Here is a 25991-nt window from a genome sequence, read left to right as displayed (position 1 = left end):
CTGGGAAAATCTTTCTCCCTCCTTCTCTCCTGTATGACACACTTGCTGAAGAAAGAATTCATACAAATTGGACTCCAATAAAAAGAAATTTAAAAACATAAAATAAATTTTTGCTATTATGATTGAGGAAAATGGCATTTAGGTTGAAAAAGCAGAAGCTGAAAGAGAGGAGGAAAGATTTCACCCTCCGTAGCCTTCATAGGGACCTGGTTTCCTTTCCTAGGAGGGCCCCCCGCCTCCGGAGGATGCTTCCTGCCCCTCTGTCCTCCTTTCTGGAACACAGCAAAGACATCTCCGTACCTCCAACACCTCTGCAGTCATGACTTATAGCGTTTTCCAAATATCCTATTGGGGACAACATTGTAGTGTATGTAACCATCTGGCTGCTGTTTGACAACATTGGGGGGATTCCGACTTTTGTTGGTTTTGAGCTGCGTGTGTGTCTATCACATGCAGCTATCCCATGCAGCCATCAGATCCTCTGGCTGGGTCACCCAAAACCCCGAAATTGTTGGCAGAACATCATTTCTGGTGCTGGCGCTGGGCAGCTAGCTGGGCTCTGTTGCCATGATGGGGCTCACTCATGCAGGAACTTTCAGCTGGAAGGTCAGCAGAGCTGGAAGTTCCGGCTCAGCCACATTCCCATGTACAGCAGTGGGTACGGCCTCCCCTAGAAGGCACGTGGGGAGGTCAGCTGTGTGTGCCTGGAGGTGCCCTTGCAGGGGCTGGTTAGCGCCTAGGTGGTGCTCCCTCCTCCTTTCTGGGGGTCTCTCCATGCCCCGTGCACATAGTTCTGGGAGACACAGAAATGGGTTGGCTCTGAATTTTCACACCACAACACTTTATTGGCTTTCTACAGCAAAGGCTCAGAGCCATGAGTTCGTGCCTTCCCCTGGGGAAGGAGACCTTTCTGTCCTTTAAGGGGGGGCAAGAATCACACGGGGTGGGGGGGCGGGTGCTGGAGTCCCCCACCTGGAAGAATGTGTGGACTCCGGGTGGGGGCAAGTGTCCTGAGGTTTCAGCCTGATTGACGGTTCTGAGGACAGCAGAGCTGACCTGGACCTGTCGCTCATGGCCTCCTGCTCTGGGTCCCTGCAGGGCATCAGGACCCCGGCTTCAGGCTCTCTGGGGCTGGAGCACCTGGAGGAGTCTGCGTCCTGGTGTGGGTGTGGGTGGGCCCCACCGGCTTACCCTTCCTCTCCCCACACTGGTGTGTCCCGGGATCCCCAGGGCTGCCCTAGACCAGCGACCTGGATCTGTGGGGCACGCCCAGGGCCCAGGAGGCCACATCCAGCTCTGAGAGGGCTCACTCAGCCCAGGGCCAGAATCCAGGGCTGGCCAGGGCCATGGGGGCCTGATTCCATTAGTCTTTGAGTTGGGACTGGTGTGGGCTCAAATCAACCCAGCCCCCAAAGAGCCTAGGCCCAAGTCAGCCCAGGTCCCTCTGGGTTAGGGGCTGGTGTCCTGTGCAGGTTGTGCCACCCTCCAGGAGGAAGAGTAGGAGGAGGCAGGGCACAGTGCTTCCTCTGCTCCATGCACCTGCACCCACCCTGTCGGGGGCTCCCTGTCTTTCCTCCTCCCTGCAACCCCTGGATACACTATGGGACACCGGGCTTCTGATGGTAGCAGGATGTCCAGAGAACCATGGGGAGGCTGACCATGTCCCACAGGGGGCAGCTGCACCGGGTCCTTGCTGAGGGGCGATGGTGTGTGAGTGGATGGTGTGTGGGCAGGGGTATGATGGTGGTGGATTGAGGGGGATGGTGTATGGGGGATGGTGTTGGGATATAGTGTGGGTGGGGTTTGTGTGGGGGTGTGTGGGTTTGAGGGGGATGGTGTAGGGGGGATGCCATGAGGGATAATGATGTAGGGGGATAGTGTGTGGGTGGGGAATGAAGGGGATGGCGTGGGGGGCCTGCAGACACAGGGCATCCCCTTTCTCTAAGATGCACACCAAGACATCTACAGATAAAGGCGACCACAGTCTTAGGTTTATTGTGACACCTGCCTCAGGGGCCCCGTGTGGTCAGTTCAGGGCCCTGGCTGGACTGGGCGCATTATCTGGGGGTCATCATACTATGTATGTTTACAAATTGCAAGTTGTCTCAAATTAAATGCATAGACTTTAGAAATATATAAAGCACCGAGGGTGGGTGTCACTCTGACCCTTCAGACCCTCATCGGATTAATGTGTGTCCTCCTCCAGTCACAGCCATGCAACCTGCCCCCAGGTCCCCTTAATGCCCCCATGGCCCCCACCCAGGCACCTGATTTTCAGGGTGCCGTCCGTCACCCCTTTGGGGATCAGCTCACATCGCAACCCCTGGAGGCCCCATCCTAGTGTCCTCCTAATCCCTGAGACACCAGGGGTAGAGACACGGAGGTCATCCCCAGCACCCTACCATGCCGCTGTGTTTTGTTGGCTGCTGTTCTTCCCCCGGCCTCAGAAGCCCCATGTTCCCTTCCCAAAAGCCACCAGTCCTCCCCCGGGTCCCATTCCCCCTGGCACCTCAGCCTCACCCTACCCCGTAGTAGTCCCAAAACATGATGTGACTGCTGAACGTCATGTTGATGTCCAGGTCCACCTGCTTGATGTCCCTGGAGGAGACCAGGGCCTCTTATTTCATTTCCTGTGTGAATACCATGGAGGAGGAGCCAGCGTCAGGGACTCAGACCCTGACATGTCACCAGGTGCCATCCTGGGCAGGGAGCCCAGGGGCCACCATGGGATTGTGTCCTGCGGAATCCTCCTTCCTTCCCCTGGGAAGTTGGGGACGGCGGGAGTGCCCAGCATGCCCATGGACCTGTGTGAGGGCCTGTGCCCAGCTGTTGTGGGCGGGGAGGTGACTGAGGGTCAGCCTGGGTGGGAGGGGACAGGAGGTCAGTCCAAGTGGGAAGGGGACATGGGGGTGTTGTGCACAAGATGGCGAATCCGAAAAACCACTAAGGAGCCGACACTGATGCAAACAAACGAGAGTTGTTTTACAAACTCGAGCATGGGTCCAAGTGTACCCCACAGAGTAGAGCAGGGAGTTGGACACCGAGGACGGTTTTAACTTAGTTTTAAGGGCCTGGTCTTGGGGACCTCCAGAAGGGCTGGAGCAATTCCTCAAGTTCTGTTCACTTTTTGATATGGGGCCTTCAAGGGCATTGAGCACTCTTCTCATTCTAATAGGGGCTTCCAGCCCTTGGATTCGGCTCAGTTTTCATTCCATTCTGGGGCATTCTGGACATTAAGCTGTAAATTTTTGTTTTTTTCCTGTATCTGAAGTAATGTAAATTTCAGCTCTTCTTCACAGGGGCCTGGGATTGCTGGCTGTGTGCAAATGCTGAACTTAAAGTGGAATGGCCGTAATGTTCTCGGCCTCCCCACGTCCCGTCCCATACTCTCTAGCTCCTGCCGCCCTCCCCAGAGCTCCTAAGAGAGCAATTGCAAATGACCTCAACGTGGCAGCCTGTGTTGGGGGACAAGCCCCGGGATTTGCGATCAGGAAGACCTGGAGATCGGCGTATCGGCTATGCAGCGTGATTTGATGCTGCAGACTCTTATTCCCTATGGCTATCTTGACAACTGACTTTGTACATAGAAAAGTTCTCCTTTGCCTTTAAAAGATGAGGAGCAAGTCAAAGCATTTTTTCTCTGCCCATCTGATTGCTCAGATTCCAATCTGAGACGTATTGACTTTTAATATGGATAATGTACTATCCGTAGTAGTATTGTTAATATATTCTGACACTAGTAATTCAGAGGGATGAGGCTTTCTCAACTATTTCTTCACAGCTCAGTCACTCATCAGAAAATGCATCTTTATGGATTTGGAAATAACTGAGAGACATTATTACCAATGGTCCTATTATTATGTAAAGGATTCTTCCCTGAAATTCTTCCCCTGTTTCAACTGACACTGAAACACTGTGAACTCTTTGGAAGACAAATGTCAAGGAGATAAATGTTATGCCTTGCTAATTTTAAATGCACTTGCAAATTGGTGTCTATTATAATAGAAGTTTTTTAATCTGATTTTTGCTATTTATTATCCTTTCCTGCTTTTCAGGTTGAGAATGCATTGTACGTGTTCATAAGTGTTTTTCTTTCCTTCTGATATAAAATTTTTACTTTGTTCCCAATGAAGGAACTCTCTAAGAATAAGGCAAAAGTTACTTCAACTATTCTTGAAATGTCTTCACACTTGGAGCCTGATTTATTTAACTCAATTTTCAAAATAAATCTTATTTATTGGAATAAAAACAAAGATTTATAGGGAAATTGAGAAGATAGTAAGAGAATTCTCATTCACTTGCACTCAATTTTTCCAATTATTGATATATTAGTATGGTTCAAATATTAGCTAATGAATCAATATTAAAATATTCGCATTAACCAAGGACAATACTTTATTCAGATTTCCTTAGTTTTTGCTAAGTTACCATTCCTCATATCACACTCCATTTGTCCTCATGTTTTCTTAGGCTCCTCTGGATTGTGACAGTCTTTCAGTCTTTCCTTGTTGTCTTTGAACTGGAATGCTTTGAGAAGTAGAGTATTTTGTAAAATTTCCCTCAGTGGGACATGTCTGTTGTTTATCTCATGATTGAACTGTTTTTGTGGATTATATACAGAGATATACTGATTTTTTATTATTATCATATAAAGGATAGATACTATCAACATAATTTATCAGTCTTGGTATCCATCTGATCATCTTGCTGATGTAGTGTTTGTCAGCTTTCTCCGTAGTAAAGTGATTCTTTATTGTTATTGTTATTATTATTAATATTATATTATAATTATTTTTAAGGTTTTTCATAATATATTTTATAGAAGGAAGTTACTATGTGTATTGCACACATAAGAGTGGGAAGGTATGCTCATGAACTTGAGGGTGGAATGTCTGCACAAATTGTTTGAAATTCTTCTACATGGGAGATTTCTCTTCATTCTGGGTTTGTTTGTGTCTTTTTCAAAGACGCTATTTAATTAATTGAGAGAGAGAGGAGAGAAAAACCATGAGCGAGAGGGGCAGAGGAAGAAGGAGAAGCAGGTTCCCTGCTGAATAGGGAGTCTTCCTTGGGACCTGGATCATGATCTGAGCCTAAGTCAGAAGCTTAACTGACTGAGCCACCCAGGTGCCACTTTTTCTTCCTTCTTTTTTTTTTTCTTAATAATAAATTTATTTTTGTGTGTGTGTTCAATTTGCCCACATACAGAATAACACCCAGTGCTCATCCCATCAAGTGCCCCCCTCAGTGCCCATCACACATTCACCCCCACCCCAGCCCTCCTCCCCTACCATCACCCCTAGTTCGTTTCCCAGAGTTAGGAGTCTTTATGTTCTGTCTCCATTTCTGATATTTCCCACACATTCCTTCTCCCTTCCCTTATATTCCCTCTCACTATTATTTATATTCCCCAAGTGAATGAGAACATACAATGTTTGTCCTTCTCCGATTGAGTTACTTCACTCAGCATAATGCCTTCCAGTTACATCCACGTTGAAGCAAATGGTGGGTATTTGCCATTTATAATGGCTGATCAAGGCCCACCTTTTCTCTCTCTTCATCTTCTGAGTCTCCTATGATATGAATGTTATTGCTTTAATAAGTGGCTGAGTTCCCTATGTCTGCCTCTGTGGTCCATAACCTTCCTTGTTTTTAAGGCTTCCACTTGGGACTGCATCTCAGTTATAGCATTTTTAACGTTGGCTTGACTAGATTTTAGTTGTTTTATTTCTACAGGAAGGGATTCTCCAGTTTTCTTCTGTGCTCTTTTTCCAGCCCAGCTGCTGTCTTTATAATCATTGTTTTAAACTGTATTTAGACATCATATATGTGAATGGATGAACTTCCTGGCTGTGAGTACTACCTCATGTTATTTTATGAAGGTGAATTTCTCCATCTCATTATTTTTTCCAAAAAAAAAAAGAAGGAAGAAAAATAAAAACCAAGAAAAACAATAAATTTGCCCTCCTAAAAGAACACCAGATTATTTTGGCCTGCTTGTTAAAAGATTCTAAATCCCAAAATAAGAAACACAATTAAAGTACCATGAAACTAAACATAAGAAATATATAAGGTACATACATAAAATTTAAAATAAGGCAATTTATAAACTAGAATCAAAGAAAATACATGAAATAAAGCACAAAGTACAAAGGAAGCTAGACCCTACTTTCCAGGCAGAGCTGAAGCTCTGCAGCCTCTGCGGTCCAACAACTTGGTGGCAGCAAGTGGTCTGTGCGTGGTCTGGGAATGGCCCGTGGCGCTGATTGTCAGGTGCACATCTGCCTGGGAGATGCACCTGTGGGGTCAGAGGTGGGGTGGGCTTCAGCGCCTCGGCCTCCAGCGGGTGGCACTGTGCTGCTCCCTGAGACTCCGTGCTAATGGGAGGGATGCGGGTGGGGACGCTGGGTCCTCTAGCTCTGGGGCTGAGCATCCCGCCCCCCAGTCTGCAGGCCCACCACAGAAGAGACGCCAAGCCCCCGGGTCTCTGCTGCTTCTCTCAGAATCCTGCTTTCACTCTGCCCTCATCCGAGTTTCTTTTGGTTTTGTTTTTTATCTCAGTCTGTTGTGCCCAAGATTGCGAATTCGAGAAATCACTGAGAAGCCGACACGAATGCAAACACATGAGGGTTTATTTACAAGATCAAGATAGTGTCCTAGTATACCCGACAGAGTGGAGCAGGGACTTGGACCCCAATGTGGGTTTTTGCTTAGTTTTAAGGGCTGGTCTTGGGGACCTCCAGAAGGGCTGGAGCAATTCCTCAACTTCTGTTTACATTTTGATATGGGGCCTTCAAGGGCATTGAGCTCTGTTCTCATTCTAATAGGGCCTTCCTGTCCTTGTCCTGGGCTCAGTTTTGATTCTATTGTGGAGCTTTCTAGGACATTAAACTGTAAACAGCAAAGGTTCCACACCTGGAAGGGGGACGTACACTGTCCCTATATGCTGAAGATGCGGTGCTAGAAGAAGGAAACCCGAGAGCCTCTACCAAAACCTGTTAGAACTAAGGAGTGAGTTCAGTAAAGTCATGGACACAAACTGACCCTAGAGCAGAGTAGCCTTGCTGTGTCCCGACAATGAGCACTCAGGAAAAAAATGAAGTTGTGACTCCCTTCTCAGGAGCATCAAGGAGAATTAATAATGAGACTGAACCAAAGGAGCACAAGACTTCTGCACTGAGCCATACCAGGCTCTGGGAGGCCATCCTGGGCTCGTGGGGTGAGAGCCTCATCTTGTGAAAATGTCCACAGTTCCTGAATCCAACCTCAGATTCAATGTCACTCCTATCAAAATCATGGTGGCAGATCTTCGATATAGTAAAAAAAAAACCCATAACATCCATCTGCCCCCACAAATGACCCCGGACAGCAAATCAGTATTGGAGAAGCAGGAGAGAGCAGAATGCAGCACTTTCCGATTTCAAATGATGTCACAGAGACACAGGATAAAGCAGTGTGGTTCTCGGGCCCCCAGCTGGCTCTGTTGGTTAAGCATCCGACTCCTGACCTCACCTCCGGTCCTGATCTCAGGGGTCATGAGTTCTAGCCCTGGGCTGGGCCATGGATGAGGCATGGAGCCTATTTAGACAAACAGGACCCACGGTGGGTGGTCCCGGTATAAGCTGAATGAGCAAAACTGAGAGTCTAGAAGGAAATGTGCCCTGATACAAATGATTTTTTAACTTAATTTAATTTAAACCCAATTAATTAATGTATAGTGTATTATACTTTCAGAGGAAGAATTCAGGGATTCACCAGTTAGAGATAACAGCAGTGCTCATGACATCATGTGCCCTCCTTCATGCCGGTCCCCTGTTATCCCCAACCTCCAGCGGCCCTCAGTTTGTTTCCTATCATTAAGAGTCTGTATTTCCTGCATCTGTTTTTATCATATTTGTTTTTCCTTCCCTTTACAGTTGTTATCTGCTTTGCTTCTTTAATTCCACCTATGAATGACACCACACGGTCATTCTCTTTCCCGACTGATTTATTTCACTTAACATGATTTCTCTAGTTCTATCCACATCATTGCAAATGGCAAGATTTCCTTCTCTTTGATAGCTGAGTACCATTCCTCTCTCTATGACCATCATCTATCTCCCGTCCTCTTTATCCATCATCTGCCCGAGGGCACCAAGGCTCCTCCCACAGTGTGGCTACTGTGGACCCGGCTGCAGTGGAAATTGGGGTGCAGGTGTCCCGAGTCTCACTGCATCTGTATCTTCGGAGTGAGCTCCAGGCCTTTCACCTGCTGGTCGCAGGGCGGCTCTATTTGTAACTTCCTGAGGAGCCTCCACACTGTCCAGGGCGGCTACACTAGCCCGCAGTCCCACCCACAGTGGAAGAGGGTTGAGTGAGTTTTGCAGGACGTGGTAAAAGTCTGGTCCACATTTCATTTCGTGTCCTGTGGCTACAATTCCTTATCTTTAAGTATTTCTGGGGAATCCGGGTGTTGGGCTCCATTTCAGTGAGATGTTTCGGAAGCTAACAGGCCACAGCTGGAACCTGGATGAGGCAGGTGTGGCCTCTGGAGCACCCGACTCTTCCTGCATGGCCTCCTGCAGCGCCTGAGCGTCCCGCAGGGGGCGCCCGACTCCAGGCCCCACCCAGGGGTGCACATGTGCAGTAGGCCTCCTCTGCCTTCACTAACAGGAGCCAGCCTGTGCTGGGGAGGCCTGAGGAGGACATGGGGACGAGTCCACGGTGATGAATCCCAGCCTCCTCAGGACCCGCGGGAAGTCTCATGGGGAAATTGGGCCGCGTTCACGCTGACAGGAGCCCTGGTCTCCTCAGGACCAGCAGTGAGGTTCAGGAAGATGTGGGCCCGCATCACGCTGCCAGGAGGCCTGGGCCGCCTCAGGTCCTCGGGGAGGCTTCAGGAAATTGTGGGCCCGCATCTACGCTGACAGGAGCCCCTGAGCTGCTTCAGGACCCAGGGGGACATTTCAGGAATATGTGGCACCGCTTCCACTCTGGCAGGAGCTCCAGGCCCCCTCCGGACATAAGTTGAGGCTTCTGGAAGCTGGGTGCCGCATTCACAGTGACAGGACCCCCATCATCCTCAGCACCTGCACTTTGGCTTTGGGACGTATGGGGATGTGTCTATGCTGATAGGAGCCCTTCCTCAGGACTTGCGGTGAGTTTTCTGGGGGACGTGGGGCCATGCCCAGGCTGACAGGACCCCCCGGCCTCCTAAGGACCTGCTGTGAGGGTTCCAGAGGATGTGAGGCATAGTCCACAGTCATAGGAGACCCAGCGTCCTCAGGACCTGCTGACTATGACTCAGGAACATGTGGGGCCACGTCCGCACTCACATGATCCTGGATTACTCAGGACCCCGTGGAGGACTCTGGAGGCGCCATTGGGGGCCACGTCCATATCAGAAGGGACTACTCACAACCATAGGGTAAGTGAATGGGTAGAATAAATGGTAGGGTCAGGGGAGGGGAGGCAGTTGGTGGTTAGGCTTAGGTTAGATGTTAGGAGTTATGATTATGCTTATGGTTACGGATTAGAGGTTAGGTGAGACATAAGTGTAAGGGTCAGTAGTTAAGAGTTAGGATGGGGGTTAGGGTTAGGGACAGGATTTAGAGTTAGGGTTAGGGTTTAGGCTCTAGGGATTAGGGCAGGAGGTTTGGAGTTGGGGTTAGGGTTATGGTTAGAGTTAGGGTTGAGCTTAGGTTTGCATTTAAGGTTAGGGGTTAGGGTGTGAGTTAGGGTTAGGGTTAAGGGTTAGGGGTTAGAGTTAAAGAAGGGCTAGGTTTAGGGTTAGGGCGAGGGTTAGGGTTAGGGTTAAGATAGGGATTAGGGCTAGGGTTAGGGTTAGTGTTTGGTTAGGGGTTAGGTTTAGGTTCAGGTCAGGGTCAGGGTACGGATTTGGAAAAGGGTAAGAGATACGGTTAGGGAGTGGGTTAGGGGTTAGTTTTACGGTACAGGTTAGGGTACAGTTTGGGGTATGAGATAGGATTAGTATTAGAGTGTTAGGGTTAGGGTACTGGTTAAGGTTAGGAATAGGATTTGAGTATATTAAGTTAAGGTTAGGGTTAGAGGGTAGGCTTAGGTTTAGATTTAAGTTAGGGGTCAGGCCTAAGGGTTCAGAATAGGTTTAGGAGTTAGGGTGAGGGTTGGCAGGAAGGTTTAGTGAATGTGTTTGTGTTTGTGTCTTGGGGTTTGTGTTTGGTTTTTGATTAGTGATGGATCTTGTTTAAGGTTTAGGTTAACATTAGGATTAAGTGTAGGGTTAGGGTTATGTCTGTGTATGGTTAGACTTTGGGTCTTGGCATGTGCCTGCCCTGGGACTCCTAGTATCTTGGGCAGTTTAGTTTTATGCACTCTATTTAGGTTTTGGGTTCAAAGATAGCCTGACTCCACCAAGTCAGTGGCCTCCCCAGAGAATCAAAATCCAGGCTTCTGCTGGGGTGAGAATAGGCATGGCAGGCTTCTCCTGAGCTGAGCTAAGGAGGGGATTTGTGCCTCTAAATACTCTATTTGGATTTTCGGTTGCCTTTCTGATTTTATCTCTGTGTGCACATGTTTCATCAATCCTACCAATTATCATTTTAAAGTTTTACTTGAATTCCTGTTTGTAAACACAGTATGATATATTTTCAGGTTTACCACATAGTGATTCAACCCTTGGATACAACGCCTGGTACTGGTCACAGGTGCCCTCCAGTATCCCCATGCCCTGATTCCCCTTTCCCCCACCATCCTCTGGTGTTGATTAGTTTATTCTCTTTGGTTAGAGTGTGTATCTTGGTTTGCTTCTCTCATCCCCCCCTCTGCCCCTTTGCCAGTTTGTTTGGTTTTTTAAAATTCACATGTGAATGCCATTGTATGGTATTTGGTATCTGTCTGTCTCTGACTGACTGAGTTCATTTAGCATAAGTCCTTTCCACTTCTCCCACATCATTTTAAATGGCTTCATTTCATCCCTTCTGATGACCCAGTGATGTCACAGTGTGTATATTTAGCACATCGTCTCTGCCCATTCATCTGTCGATGGACATCTGGGCTGTATCCACAGATTGGCTTTTGTTGATAACGCTGCTGCAAACACTGGGCTGCGTGTCCCTCTTCCAATCTACTAAACTACTTTTGTATCCTTGTGGTACATACCTAGCTGTGCAATTTTTGAATCATAGGTTAGCTCTATTTTTAACTTCTTTTTATTTTATTTTTTTATGATAGTCAGAGAGAGGCAGAGACACAGGCAGAGTGAGAAGCTGTCTCCATGCACCAAGAGTCCGAAGTACGATTCAAACCCAGCTGTCCAGGATTGCGCCATGGGCCAAAGGCAGGTGCCAATCTGCTGCACCACCCAGGGATCCCCTATTTTTAAAATTTCGAGGACCCTCCACACTGTTTTCCACAGTGGTTGTACATTTTCGCATGCCCACCAGGAGTGTAAGGGGGCTCTCCTTCTCCATAGCCTCACCAACACCTGTTGTTTCTTGTGCTGTTAATTTTAGCCAATCTGACGGCTGTCAGGTGACATCTCATTGTGGTTTGCATTTCCCTGATGATGGGTGATGCTGAGTGTCTCTCCGTGTGTCTGGTGGCCATCTGGAAGTCTTGTCAGAGACAAAGTCCATTCATCTCTTCTGCCCATCTGTAGTTGGATAATTTGTGTTTAGGATGCTGAGATTTATGTTTGCTTTATGTATTTTGCATACTAACTCTTTATTGGATGGGTTGTTTATAAATATCTCCTCTCATTTTGTATGTTGCCTTTTAGCTTTGGTTGTTTCCTTCACTTTGCAGAAGCTTTTACGTTTGATGAAGTCCCAATAGTATTTTTGCTTTTGTTTCCCTCACGTCAGAGGCATATCTAGAAAGAAGATCCAATGGCCAATATCAAAGACGTTGCTGCCTATCTTTTCTTCTTTGTATATGGTTTCAGGTCTAACATTTAGGTCTTTCATCCATTTTGAATTTATTTTTTATATATATGGTGTAAGAAAGTGGTCCACTTTGATTCTTCTGCATGTGGCTGCCTGGTTTTCCCAACACTATTTGTTCTTTTCCTGGGGTCAGGGTTAGGGTTTGTTGAAGAGACTGTCTTTGTGCCATTGGATATTCCTTGCTGCCTTGTTGTCGATTAATGGATCACAGAGTTACAGGTTTGTATCTTGTTTCGGCTTTCCATTCTGTTCTGTTGATCTAAGTGTCTCCTGTTGGGAGATCCTTGATTGCTTATTCAATTTCTCTGCTGGTTATATGTCTGTTCAAGTTCCTTATTTCTTCCTTTTTCATTTTTGCTATGTTATATATTTCCAGAATTGATCTATTTCTTCCAGGTTCTATGTTGCTGGCATATAATTTTTCATAATGTTCTCTTATAATCGTTTCTATTTCTCTAGTGTTGGTTGTTATTTCTCTTTTCCTATTTGTGATTTTATTTGGGTCCTTTCTCACTTTTTATCTTTTTTCTTTTTTAAATATTTTATTTATGTATTCATGGGAGACACAGAAAGGCAGAGGTAAAGGCAGAGGGAAAATGATCCTCCAGTGGGCCCTGATGTTGGACATGATTCCCCCGGACCCCGGGATCATGATCTGAGCCAAAGCAGATGCTCAACCCCTGATGCACCCAGGTACCTTGCTGATTCAATTCCTTTGCTCATTATGGGTCTGTTCACATTTTCTATTTCTTCCTATTTCACTTCTGCTCGTTTGCACATTTCTAGGGATTTGTCCATTTCTTCCAGGTCTTCCAGTTTGTTTGCGTATAATTTCATAGTATTCCCTTATAATTGTCTAATTTTGCTGGTGTTGATTGTGATCTCTCTTCTCCCATCTGTTATTTTATTTATTTAGGTCTTTTCTCTTTTCTCATTGATAAAGCTGGCTAGAGCTTGATCCATTTTATTAATTATTTTGAAGAACCAGCTCTTAGATTCGTTATTCCATTCTACTGTTTTGTTGTTTCTGTATTGTTTATTTCTGCTCTCATCTTTATTTTTTCCCTTCTTCTGTAGGCTTTAGGCTTTGTTTGCTATTTCTTTTCCAGCTCCTTTAGGTGTAGGGTTAGGTTGTGTATTGGAGACTTCTTGTTTCTTGAGGTAGTCCTGTATTGCTATGTACTTACCTCTTAGGACTGCCTTTGCTACATCCCAGAATTTTGGAAAAACATATTTTCATTTTCATTTGTTTTAAATTTCCTGTTTAATTTCCTGGTTGATCCATTCATTCTCTAGTAGGATGTTCATAATCTCCACGTATTTTTTGTCTGTCCAATTTTTTTTTCTTACTGTCGACTTCGAGTTTCATAGCATCGTGTTCCGAAAATGTACAGCATGTTATATCAACCTTCTTGTACCTGCTGTACCTGTTGAGGTCTGATTTGTGGGCCATGATATGATCTGTTCTGGAGAATGTCCCATGTGCACTTGAAAGGAATGTGTATTCTGCTTTAGAAAGAAATGTTCAGACTATATCTGTTGAGTCCCTGTGGTCCAGTGTGTCAGGGCTATTGTTCCCCTGTTGATTTTCTGCATAGACGATCGGTCCATTGCCATAAGTGGGTGTTAAAACCCCTGTAATTGTATTATTATCAGTGAGTTCCTGTATGTTTGTTGTTAATTCGTTTCTATATTTAGGTACTCCCATGTTGCAGCATAAATATTTAGTTGTTGGATCTTTTTTTTTTAATAAATTTATTTTGTATTGATGTTGAATTGACCAACATTCCGAATAACACCCAGTGCTCATCCCATCAAGTGTCCCCCTCAGTGCCCATCACCCATTCACCCACACTTCCGCCCTCCTCCCCTCCCAGCCCCCCTAGTTCGTTTCCCAGAGTTAGGAGTCTTTATGTTCTGTCTCCCTTTCTGATAATTCCTACACAATTCTTCTCCATTCCCTTATATTCCCTTTCAGCATTATTTATATTCACCAAATGAATGAAAACACACACTGTCCTACTCCGATTGACTTACCTCACTCAGTATAATACCTTCCAGTTCCATCCACATTGAAGCAAATGGTGGGTATCTGTCATTTCTAATGGCTGAGTAATATTCCATTGTATACATAAACCACATCTTCTGTATCCATTTATCTTTTGATGGACAGCGAGGCTCCTTCCACAGTTTGGCTATTGTGGACATTCCTAATATAAACATCAGGGTGCAGGTGTCCGGCATTTCATTGCATGTGAATCTTTGGGGTAAATCCCCAACAGTGCAATTTCTGGGTCGTTGTGCAGGTCTATTTTTTTCTCATTGAGGGACTGCCACAGAGTTTTCCAGAGTGGCTGCACCAGTTCACATTCCCACCAACAGTGGTTTCTATATTTAGATACTCCCATGTTGGCAGCATATTTAGTTGTTTGATCTTGATAGAGAGTCTTTTTAATTATGAAATAATGCCCTTCTTCATCTCTTCTTACAGTATTTGTTCTTTCTTTTTTGAAATTTAAATTACTTATTTATTCATGAAAGATACACAGAGAAGCAGAGGAAGGAACATAGCAGAGTGAGAGGCAGGCTCCCCAAAGGGAGGTTGATGTGGGACTCGATCCTGGGATCCCAGGATCACACCCTGAGCCAAAGGCAGATGCTCAACCACTGAGCCACCAGGTGTCCCCCAGGGTTTGGTTTCAAATCTCGTTTGTCTGATATAAGTATGGGTCCTCCATCTTTCTTTTGATATCTATTAGCATCATAAATGATTTTCTGTCCCCTGACTTTCAATCTGTTGGTGTCTATAGGTCTAAGGTGAGCCTCTAGTAGGCAGCGTACAGATGGATGTTGTTTTTTAATAATAATGTTATTTATGATAGTGTGTGTGTGTGTGTGAGAGAGAGAGAGAGAGAGAGGCTGAAAATTAGGCAGAGAGAGAAACAGGGTCCCCACCAGGAGCCCAATATGGGACTGGATCCCAGACTCCAGGATCACACCCTGAGTCAAAGGCAGAGGGTCAAACCCTGAGCCACCCAGGCATCCCAGATCCTGCTTTTTAAGCCACTCTGATACCCTATATCTTTTGATTGAAGCATTTTGTCTATCAGCATTCAGAGTGATTATTCAAAGATATGAACTTTGTGCATTTGTGTTACCGGAAGAGTTGGTGTTTCTGGTGACGTTCTCTGGGCCTTTCTCGTCTTTGTTGCTTTTTGTCTCTTTTTCCCCCACTAGAAGAGTCCGTCTTAAAATTCCTTACTGGACTGGTTAAGTGGTCCTGAACTCCTTTATATGTTGCCTGTCTGGGATAATCTTTATCTCTCTTTCCCTCCTGAATGACACACTTGCTGAAGAAAGAATTCATACAAATTAGACTCCAATAAAAAGAAATTTAAAAACAACAAAAAAAATTCTTGCTAATATGATTGAGGAAAATGGCATTTAGGAGGAAAACCAGAAGCAGAAAGAGAGGAGGACAGATTTCACCCTCCGTAGCCTTCATAGGGACCTGATGTCCTTTCCTAGGAGTGCCCCCCATCCGGAGGATGCTTCCTGCCCCTCTGCCCTGCTTGTTGGAACACAAGCAGGCACATCTACGTGCCTCCAGCACCTCTGCAGTCATGGCTTATAGCGTTTTCCATGTATCCTTTTGGGGACCACGGCTTAGTGTATGTAACCATCTGGCTGCTGTTTGACAACATTGGGGGGATTCTGACTTTTGTTGGTTTTGAGGTGCATGTGTGTCTATCACATGCAGCTATCCCATGCAGCTATTGGATCCTCTGTCTGGGTCACCCAAAACCCCAAAATGGAAAAAAAAAAAACCAAAATGTTTGTCAGAATATCATTTCTGATGCTGGCGCTTGGCGGCTAGATGAGCTCTCCTGGCTACGCCGTGGCTAACTTGTGCAGGAACTTTCAGCTGGAGGGTCAGCTGAGCTGGAAGTTCCGGCTCGGCCACATTCCCATGTCCGGCAGTGGGTCAGGCCTTCCCTGAAAGGCACGTGGGGACGTCAGCTGTGTTTGCCTGGCGGTGGCCCTGCAGGGGCTGGTTGGGGCCTAGGTGGTGCCCCCTCCTCGTCTCTGGGGGTCTCTCTACGCCCCGTTCACAGAGTTCTGGGAGACACAAAAATGGGCTGGCTGTGCATTTTTGCACCACATCACTTTATTGACTTTCTACAGCAAACGGGCTCAGAGCCGTGGGTGCGTGCCTTCCCCTGGAGAAGGAGACCTTTCTGTCCTTTAAGTGGAAGCAAGAATCACACGGGGTGGGTGGGCTGGTGCTGGAGTCCCCCACCTGGGAGCATGTGTGGACTCTGGGTAGGGGCATGTGTCCTGAGGTTTCAGCCTGAGTGACGGTTCTGAGGACAGCAGAGCTGACCTGGACCTGTAGCTCATGGGCTCCTGCTCTGGGTACCCGCAGGGCAGCTGGACCCCGGCCTCGGGCCCTCTAGGGTCCCAGCACCTGGAGGAGCCTGCCTCATGGTGTGGGTGCGGGTGTGGCCCACCGGCTTACCCCTCCACTCCCCACACTGGTGTGTCCTGGGATCCCCAGGGCTGCCCTAGATAAGCGACCTGTATCTGTGTGACATGTCCAGGGCCCAGTAGGCCACATCCAGCTTTGAGAGGGCTCACTGAGCCCGGCGCCAGAATCCAGGGTTGTCGAGGGCCATGGGGGCCTGATTCCATTAGTCTTTGAGTTGGGACTGGTGTGGGCTCAAATCAACCCAGCGCCCACAGAGCCTGGGCCCAAGTCAGCCCAGGTCCCTCTGGGTTAGGGCCTGGTGTCCTGTGCAGGGTGTCCCACCATCCAGGAGGGACAGAGGGTGGAGGCAGGCACAGTGTGTCCTCTGCACCACTCTCCTGCACACACACTGTCCAGGGCTCGCTGCCTTCCCTCCTCCCTGCAACCCCTGGTACTCAATGAGACACCCAGGCTTCTGATGGGAGCAGGGTATCCAGAGAACCCCGGGGAGTCTGAGCATGTCCCACAGGGTGCAGCTGCACTGGGTCCTTGCTCAGGGCCGATGGTGTGGGGGCATGGGTATGATGGTGGTGGGGTGTGGGGGATGGTGTAGGGGGGATGGTGTTTGAGTATAGTGTGGGTGGGGATTGTGTGAGGCTGTGTGTGTGTGAGGGGGATGGTGTAGGGTCTATGCCATGGGGGATGATGATGTTAGGGGATGGTGTGGGTCTGGGGAATGGGAGGATGGTGTGGGGGGCCGGCGGACACAGGGCATCCTCTTTCTCTAAGATGCACACTGAGACGTCCACAGATAAAGGCGACCCCAGTCTGGGGTATGCTGTGACACCTGCCCCTGGGGCCCCGTGTGGTGAGTACAGGGCCCTGGCTGGACCAGGGGCATTATCTGGGGGTCATCATACAATGTATGTTTACAAATTTCAAATTGTCTCAAATTTAATGCATAGAATTTAGAAATATATGAAGTCCTGAGGGTGGGTATCACCCTGACCCGTCCGACCCTCATCAGATCAATGTGTGTCTTCCTCCAGTCACGGCCATGCACCCTGCCCCCAGGTCCCCTTACTGGCCCGACGGCTCCCACCCCAGCCCCCTGCTTTTCAGGGGGCTGTCCCTCACCCTTTTGGGGTTCAGCTAACATGGCAATCCCTGGAGGCCCCGTCCTAGTGGCCTCCTCATCCCTGAGACCCCGAGGGTGGGGGCACAGTGTTCATCCCCAACAACCTACCATGCAGCCGTGTGTTGTTGGCTGCTGTTCTTCTCCCAGGCTCTGAAGCCCCATGTTCCCTACCCAGAAGCCCCCGGTCCTCCTGGGTCCCAATCCCCCTGGCCCCTCAGCTTCACCCTAACCCATAGTAGTCCCAAAACATGACGTGACTGCTGAATATCCTGTTGACGTCCAGGTCCCCCAGCGTGATGTCCCTAGAGGAGACCAGGGCCTCCTCCTTCATTTCCTGTGGGAAAACCGGGGAGGAGGAGCTGGCATCAGGGACACAGACCCTAACCTGTCTGTCCTGGGCAGGGAGCCCTGGGGCCACCATGGAGTGGGTACTGCCAAAACCTCCTTCCTTCCTCTGGGAGGCCAGGGACGGTGAGAGTGCCCACCGTGCCCATGGGATATGTGTGACGGCCTGTGCCAAGCTGTTGTAGGGAGGGAGGTGACTGAGTGTCACCCTGGGTGGGAGGGGATAGCGGTTCAACCAAGGTGGGAGGGGACATGGGGGTGTTGTGACCAAGATTGCGAATCCAAGAAACCACTAAGGAGCTGACACCAATGCAAACACACAAGGGTTGATTTCCAAACTCGAGCTTGTGTCCAAGTACACCCAACACTGTGGAGCAGGGACTTGGACCCTGAGGTGGGTTTTAGCTTAGTTTTAAGGGCTTGTCTCGGGGTCCTCCAGAAGGGCTGGAGCAATTCCTCAAGTTCTGTTTACATTTTGTTATGGGGCCTTCAAGGGTATTGAACTCTGCTCTCATTCTAATAGGCGCTTCCAGCCCTTGGCATGGGCTCAGTTTCATTCTATTGTGGGGCTTTCTAGGACATTAAGCTGTAAACTTTTGTTTGTTTGTTTGTTTGTTTCCTGTAACTGAAGTAATGTAAATTTCAGCTCTTCTTCACAGGGACCTGGGATGGCTGGTCTTGTTCGAACACTGAACTTAAAGTAGAAAGGCCTTCATTTTCTCGGCCTCCTTGCATCCAGTCCCATCCTAGCTAGCTCTTTCCCCTTCCCTGGAGCTCCTAAGAGAGCAATTGCAAATGACCTCAGCTTGGCAGCCTGTGTTGGGAGACAGGCCCAGGGATTTGGGATCAGGAAGACCTGGGGCATGGGCGTCCCAGCTGTGCAGTGGGATTCGATGCTGCAGACTCTTATTCCCTAAGCCTATCTTGACAACTGACTTTGTACATAGAAAAGCTGTCCTTTATCTTTAAAAGATGAGGAGCGAGTCAAAGTTATTTTTCTCTGCCCATCTAATTGCTCAGATTCCAATCTGAGACGTATTTCCTGTTACTAAGAATAATTTACTATCCGTAGTACTATGGTTAAAATATTCTGACACAAGTAATTCAGAGGGATGAGGGTTTCTCATCTCTTTATTCACAGCTCAGTCACTCATCAAGAAATGAGTCAATTTTCAAAATAAATCTTATTTATTAGGAAAAAAACAAAGATTTATAGGGAATTGAGGGAATTTATAGGGAAATTGAGAAGATAGTACAGAGCATTCGCATGCATTGGCACTCAATTTCTCCAATTATTGATATCTTATATTAGTACGGTACAAATATGAGCTAATGAATCAATATTAAAATATTCGCATTAACCAAAGACCATACTTTATTCAGATTTCCTTAGCTTTTGCTAAGTTACCATCCCTCATATCACATTCCATTTGTCCTCCTGTTTTCTTAGGCTCCTCTGTATTGTAACAGTCTTTCAGCCTTTCCTTGTTGTTGTTGAACTGGAACACTTTGAGAAGTAGAGTATTTTGTAAAATTTCCCTCAGTTGGGACATGTCTGTTGTTTATCTCATGACTGAACTGTTTTTGTGCATTATATACAGAGATATACTGCCATTTTCATTATATCATATAAAGGATAGATACTATCAACATGATTTATCAGTCTTGGTATCGATCTGATCATCTTGCTGAGGTAGTGTTTGTCAGCTTTCTCCGTAGTAAAGTGATTCTTTTATTATTATTATTATTATTATTATTATTATTATTATTATTATATTATCATTATTATTTTAGGTTTTTCATAATATATTTTGCAGAAGGAAATTACTATGTGTTTTCCACACATAAGAGTGGGAAGCTATGCTCATGAACTTGAGTGTGGTATGTCTGCACGAATTGTTTGAAATTCTTCTACATGGGAGATTTCTCTTCCTTCTGAGTTTGTTTGTTTCTTTTTCAAAGATGTTATTTATTTATATGAGAGAGAGAGAGGAGAAAAAGCATGAGCAAGAGGGGCAGAGGGAGAGGGAGAAGCAGGTTCCCTGCTAAACAGGGAGCCTTCCTTGGGACCTGGATCATGATCTGAGCCTAATGCAGAAGCTTAACTGACTGAGCCACCCAGGTGCCACTCCTTTCTTTCTTTCTTTTTCTTTCTTTCTTTCTTTCTTTCTTTCTTTCTTTCTTTCTTTCTTTCTTCTTTCTTTCTTTCTTTCTTTCTTTCATCTTTCTTTCTTTCATTCTTTCTATTTCTTTCTTCTTTATTTATTTATTTCTTTTATTTTAATAATAATTTTATTTTTATTGGTGTTCAATTTGCCAGCATACAGAATAACACCCAGTGCTCATCCCGTCAAGTGCCCCCCTCAGTGCCCATCACACATTCACCCCCACCACCCGCCCTCCTCCCCTTCCATCACCCTTAATTCATTTCCCTGAGTTAGGAGTCTTTTTTTTTAATTTTATTTATGATAGTCACACACACACACAGAGAGAAAGAGAGGCAGAGACATAGGCAGAGGGAGAAGCAGGCTCCATGCATCGGCAACCCGATGTGGGATTCGATCCCGGGTCTCCAGGATCGCACCCTGGGCCAAAGGCAGGCACTAAACCGCTGCACCACCCAGGGATCCCCTGAGTTAGTAGTCTTTATGTTCTGTCTCCCTTTCTGATATTCCCACACATTTCTTCTCCGTTCCCTTATATTCCCTTTCACTATTATCTATATTCCCCAAATGAATGAGAACATACAATGTTTGTCCTTCTCTGATTGACTTACTTCACTCAGCATAATACCTTCCAGTTCCATTCACGTTGAAGCAAATGGTGGGTATTTGTCATTTTTAATGGCTGAGCAAGGCCCATCTGTTCTCTCTCTTCATCTTCTGAGTCTCCTAAGATATGAATGTTATTTTTTAATAAGTGGCTGACTTCCCTACGTCTGTCTCTGTGGTCCATAACCTTTCTTGTTTTTATGGCTTCCACGTGGGACTGCATCTCAGTTATAGCATTTTTAACATTGGCCTGACTAGATTTTAGTTGTTTTACTTCTACAGTAAGGGATTCTCTAGTTTTCTTCTGTGCTCTTTATCCAGCCCAGCTGCTATCTTTATAATCATTGTTTTATTTTTTTTTTAATTTTTATTTATTTATGATAGTCACAGAAAGAGAGAGAGAGAGAGGCAGAGACATAGGCAGAGGGAGAAGCAGGCTCCATGCACCGGGAGCCCGACGTGGGATTCGATCCCGGGTCTCCAGGATCAGCGCCCTGGGCCAAAGGCAGGCGCCAAACCACTGCGCCACCCAGGGATCCCATAATCATTGTTTTAAAATGTAGTTAGACATCATATATGTGTATTGATGGACTTCCTGGCTGTGAGTACTATCTCATGTTATTTTATGGAGGTGAATTTCTCCATTTCATTACCTTTTCCAGAAAAGAGAGAGGGAAGAAAAAGAAAAACCAAGGAAAACAATAACAACTGCTCTCCAAAAAAAACACCAGATTATTTTGGCCTGCATTTCAAAAGATTCTAAACCCCAAATATGAAACACAATTAAAGTACCATGAAAGTAAAATTAAGAAATATATAAGGTAAAAAAAAGAAAGAAAGAAATATATAAGGTACATACATAAAATTAAAATAAGTCAATTAACAAAAAAATCAAGGAAAATAAATGACAATAAAGCACAAAGTACAAAGGAAGCTATATCCTACTTTCCAGGCAGAGCTGAATCTATGCATCCTCTGTGGTCCGACAAATTGGTGGCAGTGAGTGGTCTGTGCAGGGTCTGGGGATGGGCTCTGGCGCTGATTATCAGGTGCACATCTGTGTGGTAGATGCACCTGCGGGGTCAGAGGTGGGGTGGGCATCAGCACCTCTGGCCTCCAGTGAGCAGCACAGTGCTGCTCCTTGAGACCCCCCCTGATTGGCCGGATGCGGGTGGGGTCTCTGGGTCCTCTGGCTCTGGGGCTGAGCATCCTGCCCCCCAGTCTGCATGGGCCTCCACAGAAGAGCTCCCAAGCCCCTGGGTCTCCGCCGATTCTCTCAGAACCCTGCATTTACTCTACCTGCGTCTGAGCTTCTTTTGGCTTTGTTTTTTTTATCTCAGAGTGTTGTGCCCAAGATTGTGAATCCGAGAAACCACCGAGAAGCCGACACTGATGCAAACACATGAGGGTTTATTTACAAGCTAGAGCTTGTGTGCAAGTATACCGGACAGAGTGGAGCAGGGACTTGGACCCCGAGGTGGGTTTTAGCTTAGTATTAAGGGCTGGCTAAAGGGACCTCCAGAAGGGGTGGAGCAATTCCTCAAGTTCTGTTTACATTTTGATATGGGACATTCAAGGGCATTGAGCTCTGTTCTCATTCTAATAGAGGCTTCCTGTCCTTGGCCTTGACTCAGTTTTGTTTCTATTGTGGGGCTTTCTAGGACATTAAGCTGTAAACTTTTGCTTTTTCCGGTAACTGAAGTAATGTTAATTTCAGCTGTTCTTCACAGGGACCTGGGATGGCTGGACTTGTGCTAACACTGAATTTAAATTGGAATGGCCTTAATTTTCTAGGCCTCCATGCTTCCAGTAACATCCTATCTAGCTCCTTCCCCCTTCCCCAGAGCTCCTAAGAGAGCAATTGCAAATGACCTCAGCCTGGCAGCCTGTGTTGGGGGACAGGCCCAGGGATTTCGAATCAGGAAGACCTGGGGCACGGGCTTCCCAGATGTGCAGGGGGATTCGATGCTGCAGACTCTTATTCCCTAAGGCTATCTTGACAATAGACTTTGTACATAAAAAAGCTCTCCTTTGTCTTTAAAAGATGAAGAGCGAGTCAAAGCATTTTTTCTCTGCCCATCTGGTTGCTCAGATTCCAATCTGAGACATATTTCCTGTTAATAAGGATAATTTACTATCCGTGGTACTATGGTCAAAATATTCTGACACAAGTAATTCAGAGGGATGAGGGTTTCTCATCTCTTTCTTCACAGCTCAGTCACTCATCAGGAAATGCATCTTTATCGATTTGGAAAGAACTGAGAGACATTATTACCAATGGTCCTATTATTTATGTGAAGGATCCTTCCCTGAGATTCTTCCCCTGTTTCAACTGACACTGAAACACTTTGAACTCTTTGGAAGTCAAATGTCAAGGAAATAAATGTTATGCATTGCTAATTTTAAATGCACTTGCATATGGTGTCTATTATACTAGAAGTATTTTTATCTGATTTTTGCTATTTATTATCCTTTCCTGCTTTTCAGGTTGAGGAGGCATTATACGTGTTCTTAAGTGTTTTTCTTTCCTTTGATCTAAAATTCTTAATTGTTTCCATCAAAGGAACTCTTTAAGAATAAGGAAAAAGTTAATTCAACTATTCTTAAAATGTCTTCACACTTGGAGCCTGGTTCATTTAAGTCAATTTTCAAAATAAATCTTATTTATAGGAAAAAAACAAAGATTTATAGGGAAACTGAGAAGATAGTACAGAGCATTCGCATGCACTTGCACTCAATTTCTCCAATTATTGATATCTTATATTAGTATGGTACAAATATGAGCTAATGAATCAATATTAAAAAATTAGCATTAAACAAAGACAAAAAAAAAACAAAGACCATAGTTTATTCAGATTTCCTTAGTTTTTGCTAAGTTACCAATCCTCAAATCACATTCCATTTGTCCTCTTTCCTTAGGCTCATCTGGATTGTGACAGTCTTTCAGCCTTTTCTTGTTGTTGAACTGGAACACTTTGACAAGTAGAGTATTTTGTAAAATTTCCCTCAGTTGGGACATGTCTGTTGTTTATCTCATGACTGAACTGTTTTTGTGCATTATATACAGAGATATACTGCCATTTTCATTATATCATATAAAGGATAGATACTATCAACATGATTTATCAGTCTTGGTATCGATCTGATCATCTTGCTGAAGTAGTGTTTGTCAGCTTTCTCAGTAGTAAACTGATCTTTATTATTATTATTAATTATTATTATTATATTATCATTATTATTTAAAGTTTTCATATTATATTTTGTAGATGGAAGTTACTATGTGTATTCCACACTTAAGAGTGGGAAGCTATGCTCATGAACTTGAGGGTGGAATGTCTTCACAAATTGTTTGAAATTATTCTACATGGGCAATTTCTCTTCCTTGTGGATTTGTTTGTTTGTTTCTTTTTCAAAGATGTTATTTATTTGAGAGAGAGAGTAGAGATAAAGCATGAGCGAGAGGGGAAGAGGGAGAGGGAGAAGCAGGTTCTCTGTTGAACAGGGAGCCTGCCTTACCTGGATCATGATCTGAGCCTAAGGCAGAAGCTTAACTGACAGAGCCACACAGGTGCCACTCTTCCTTCCTTCCTTCCTTCCTTCCTTCCTTCCTTCCTTCCTTCCTTCCTTCCTTCTTTCTTTCTTTCTTTCTTTCTTTTTCTTTCTTTCTTTTCAATACAGCAACATCTGAGGAATTCTTCCCTCAGATGGGAGCTACATACTAACTTCCAAACCTGAGAACCTACCTGAAAGCTCACTCTCGGGAACTTCCCTCTCGGAGTTGTGTCTCCAGGTGCAGTAAACCGGTATTCATGGAACATCCTGAATTACAATGCTGCCACGTTCTCATGCCCATCAGAATGCAGTTAGTAGAAAGCTGGCCTCCAGGCATGCCTCCTTTGAAAGCTGAGCTCAGGGCAGGAGCCTCCCACATCCTGCCTGCCCGTAGTCGTAGCTGCTAACATCCTTATATTAGGTGTTCGGAGAGGTTGGAGAAATGCAGTGGAAGTGTCAGGACTGTACTCATATGTATCTGAGTTCAATAGAGCGATTTCCAATATCCATGTTCAATTAGAGTGTAGCTCCTGTATACCTCGTCTCGATTAGTGTCTAGCAGACATTGGCCTGCAAAGCAAACACACTTCTGCGAGTTCAACTTATGGCCTGTACCTACCCCATCTTGACTGCCTGTATGTTCCACGTCCACAGCATTTCGTTGTATCCGGGACAGTAGCGGAGTGAAAACCACGTGTCTCCCTTGTCAATTTTGTGCGTAGCAGACAGCTGCCATCAAGGCATGCACGCTCCTTTGGATTGAGCTTATGGCTTGTACCTCCCACATGCTGACGGCCTGTATGCTTCACTTCCAAAGGATTTCGTCCAATACGGGATGCAAGTTTTGCGAGAGGCAAGTGTCTCTTAGTTCCATCCAGCGACTTCTGAGGAATTCCTCCCTCAGAGGGGTGCTACATACTAACTTCCAAACCTGAGTACCTAGCTGAAAGCTCTCTCTCTGCGGAATTTCCTTCTGCGAGATGAGCTTACACGCAGTCCTTCCCAGTTCCACACTGCCTGCAGATGCAGTTATGAACATCCTCACGAGACAGGTTTTCAGAAGCTCATGGGACACAAGGGCCAGCTGTAGGCTTCAAGGTTGTGTCTCCAGGTGCAGTAAAGCGGTATTCATTGTAAGCGTACCTCCTTACAATGCTGTCACGTTCTCATGGCCATCAGAACGAGCTAGTAAAAAGCTGGCTTCTAGGCATGCTTACTTTTGAGAGCTAAGCTCAGGTCAGGACCCTCCCTCATCCTTCAGCCTATAGAGGTAACTGCTAATATGCTTATGTTAGGTGCTGGGAGAGGGCGGCGAAATGCTTGTGGAAGTGTCAGGCCTGTACTCACGATTATCTGAGTTGAATACAGCGATTTCAAACGGGCTTCTTCAAAGAGTGTAGCCAGTTTCTAACTCCCATGTACAACTGGGTAGCAGACATCTGCCTCCCAGGCGTACACACTTTTGAGAGTTGAGCTTATGGCCTGTATTTCTCACATCCTGCCTGCAGGTACCCTTCGCTGCAAACAGGCCTAGGCTCGAGGCGTGACGGAATTGTTGTGAGAGGTAAGTGGAAAGTCCTGGCACACAAGACTAGTGCCTCCCAGCTCAATCCAGCGATTCCCAGTAATTCCTGTCTTAGACAGGTGCTACATACTAAGTTCCATATGACAGAAGCTAGCTGAACCCCGAGTCCAAAAGCATCTCTCTTCCAAGAGTTGAGTTCACACCCAGTCCCTCACAGTTCCACACTGCCTGCAGAATGAGTTTTGAACATCTTCACCTGAGACGTTTGTCAGAAGCTTATGAGACGCAA

General features: G+C 46.0%; 1 protein-coding gene across 9 annotated transcripts in view; it reads left to right on the top strand.

Moving 5' to 3' along the window:
• Positions 1-25026, top strand: part of LOC144281356 (uncharacterized) — a 687780-nt gene extending 662754 nt beyond the window's left edge. For 6 of the 9 annotated variants that reach the window (XR_013349946.1, XR_013349947.1, XR_013349944.1 and 3 more), the window contains one exon: positions 3287-4759. The gene's annotated coding sequence lies outside the window, so the exon portion shown is untranslated. Of the gene's footprint in view, positions 1-3286; positions 4760-21965; positions 22103-22838; positions 23010-24831 lie in introns of those variants that run through there. The other 3 variants (XM_077844325.1, XM_077844326.1, XM_077844324.1) reach the window with 3 other exon arrangements.
• Positions 25027-25991: the final 965 nt, after the last annotated feature.

This window comes from Canis aureus, chromosome 12, assembly GCF_053574225.1.
Source record: "Canis aureus isolate CA01 chromosome 12, VMU_Caureus_v.1.0, whole genome shotgun sequence".
Classification (NCBI taxonomy): Eukaryota; Metazoa; Chordata; class Mammalia; order Carnivora; family Canidae; genus Canis; species Canis aureus.
This window is presented reverse-complemented; position numbering and strand designations above follow the sequence as displayed.